Source organism: Cherax quadricarinatus, chromosome 36 (genome assembly GCF_038502225.1).
Source record: "Cherax quadricarinatus isolate ZL_2023a chromosome 36, ASM3850222v1, whole genome shotgun sequence".
NCBI classification, from domain to species: Eukaryota; Metazoa; Arthropoda; class Malacostraca; order Decapoda; family Parastacidae; genus Cherax; species Cherax quadricarinatus.
The window spans coordinates 21,364,654-21,367,758 of NC_091327.1; positions in this window are offsets into that span (position 1 = coordinate 21,364,654).

Consider the following 3,105-nt stretch of genomic DNA (forward strand, 5'->3'; position numbering starts at 1 on the left):
TTGGTGTCTAACACCAAGGTGCCACATTGGTGTCTAACACCAAGGTGTCACCTTGGTGTCTACGCCAGGGTGTCACTCTCCCTGTTGACCTGTCACTGTCTCGTGTGCGCTGTCATTATTGTCTTGGTGGGGTCAGTAACCCCATTACCCATTCCTGAAGTTAATCATCCAATTCTCCATCCAGGTAGTTAGTTAGCAAGCCAATCAGCTAGCCAACTAGCCAGCCAACCAGCTAGCCAACCAGCCAGCCATCCCACCAGCCAGCCAGCCAACCAGCCAGCTAGCCAGCCAGCTAGCCAAACAGCCAGCCAGTCAGCCAGTCAGCCAGCCAGCCAGCCAGCCAACCAGCCAGCTAGCTAGCTAGCTAGCCAGCCAAACACCCAGCCAGCCAACCAACCACCCAGCCAGCTAGCCAGGGGTTGTGGTGATGGAACCAGTGAAAGTGATGGTGACAGGGCAACGTGACCCGCCTGCCCCAAGTCTCCATCTATCTATCTGCCTGCCTCTCTCTCTCTCTCTCTCTCTCTCAAGGTTCCCTTGAAGGTTACCTCTGGAAGGTCTTTAGAAGGTCTCCTTTAGATTTCCTCTGGAAGGTCTCCTTTGTGGGACTTTTTTGGGTATCGTCTGCCCAGTCCAAAAAAAAAAAAAAAACACTGCCTCACTCACCTTCAGTTTCCCATAGTTTTCGAATTTCTTACGAGACTGCAAATTATTTAATTTTCTTAGTTCATGCCTCCCAGCATACATAAGGGGGATTACCAATAGACCCCTGTCTGTCTTCAAGAAGGCGCTGGACACACACCTAAAGTCAGTACCTGATCAGCCGGGCTGTGGCTCGTACGTCGGTTTACCAGCAGTAACAGCCTGGCTCATCAGACCCTGATCTACCACGAGGCCTGGTCTCAGACCGGGCCGCGGGGGCGTTGACTCCCGAAACCCTCTCCAGGTAAACTCCAGGTATGACCAGGAAGGCTTTGATTCGGAGATTGGACTGTGTCCTGCCAGTTGTAACAGCTTGGTTGACTAGGCTTTGATCCACCAGGAGGCCTAGTCTAGGACTAGGAACTAACTGCCTCAAACCTACTTCTTTTCCAAGGCTGAGGGACTGATTATCCTGTATCTACTTGTCCAGTACCTTCATTGTCTCCAGTATTTGTCACCTCTGTTTTTCGACTGAAGAAGCCTAATGAGCAGGTGAAGCGTCTTGTAATAAAAATACGCACGAGTCTTATTCATCTGCTGAAGTAATAATTTTGATCCAAGGAAAAGGAGGGGTGGAATTCAGTTTATTTGCAACAAGAGGACTTCACTCATGGAGAAAGATCTTGGGGTGAGTATAACACCGAGCATGTCTCCGGAAGCACATATCAACCAGATAACTGCTGCAGCATATGGGCGCCTGGCAAACCTGAGAACAGCATTCCGATACCTTAGTAAGGAATCGTTCAAGACTCTGCACACCGTGTACGTCAGGCCCATACTGGAGTATGCAGCATCAGTTTGGAACCCACACCTGGTCAAGCATGTCAAGAAATTAGAGAAAGTGCAAAGGTTTGCAACAAGGCTAGTTCCAGAGCTACCTGGAGTTTACCTGGAGAGAGTTCCGGAGGTCAACGTCCCTGCGGCCCGGTCTGTGACCAGGCCTCATGGTGGATCAGAGCCTGATCAACCAGGCTGTTACTGCTGGCTGCACGCAATCCAACGTACGAGCCACAGCCCGGCTGGTCAGGTACCGACTTTAGGTGCTTGTCCAGTGCCTGCTTGAAGACAGCCAGGGGTCTACTGGTAATCCCCCTTATGCATGCTGGGAGGCAGTTGAACAGTCTCGGGCCCCTGACACTTATTGTATTGTCTCTTAACGTGCTAGTGACACCCCTGCTTTTCATTGGGGGGATGTTGCATCGTCTGCCAAGTCTTTTGCTTTCGTTGTGAGTGATTTTCGTGTGCAAGTTCGGTACTAGTCCTTCTAGGATTGTCCAGGTGTACATAATCATGTATCTCTCCCGCCTGCGTTCCAGGGAAATGTCCCACAAAGAAAGGTTAAAGGAGATCGGCCTGACGACACTGGAGGACAGGAGGGTTAGGGGAGACATGATTACGACATACAAAATACTGCGATGAATTGATAAGGTCGACAGAGACAGGATGTTCCAGAGATGGGATACAGACACAAGGGGTCATAATTGGAAGTTGAAGAGACTCAGATGAGTCAAAGGGATGTTAGGAAGTACTTCTTCAGTCACAGAGTTGTCAGGAAGTGGAATAGTCTGGCATGTGATGTAGTGGAGGCAGGAACAATACATAGTTTTAAGACGAGGTATGATAATGCTCATGGAGCAGGGAGAAAGAGGACTTAGTAGCGACCCGTAAAAGTCACAGGTGCACATAAGTACAGTTATCATACATTGTGTAAATTACCTAGAATAACCCCCCAAAAAAACGCTGAAGTGACTAATTTCCATTGGTGTCCTTAAAAAGGATCATTGTTAAAGAATTTTTATATATGATTCTACTTTTCCTATCAAATAAATAAATGGTAAGTATTTCACGATAAATTAATATTCCACCATAATAATTTGTATTGCGGTGACAAAGATTTTGCCACCCAAGCGGCTAGTTTAATGTGCACTCCATATCCATCCTGTAGACGGTAGCGCAAGAGCATATGGTTACGCAAAAGGCTCAGGAACTAGGCCCGAAAAGGGTTAACAGGTGTACATATGGATATATATCTACATATTTATAGTTCACTTATCTGTTACAAGATACCAGTATATCCGGTATCTTATTTTCATTAATAAGATATCTTGACATGTCACATAGGTTATTATACTGTCTATCTCTGTATTCCTCAATAAGTGGACAATTAAGCACATAGTGTTCAAGACAGTGACCATATGCCTGATCACATAATTTACATTTAGTTTGATCATCATCTGGGTGTCTCCCAAACTTTCAGAAGTACTTGTAAGCAACCCTAAGCCTGGCCACTACATTAGTCAGTCTGTTCACGTTGCAAGTTGCTCCATGAGAAGTGAGTATATAAAATGGTTTCCATGAAAACAATTATATACGTGATCGCTTTTATGTCTACACGGGTTGGTT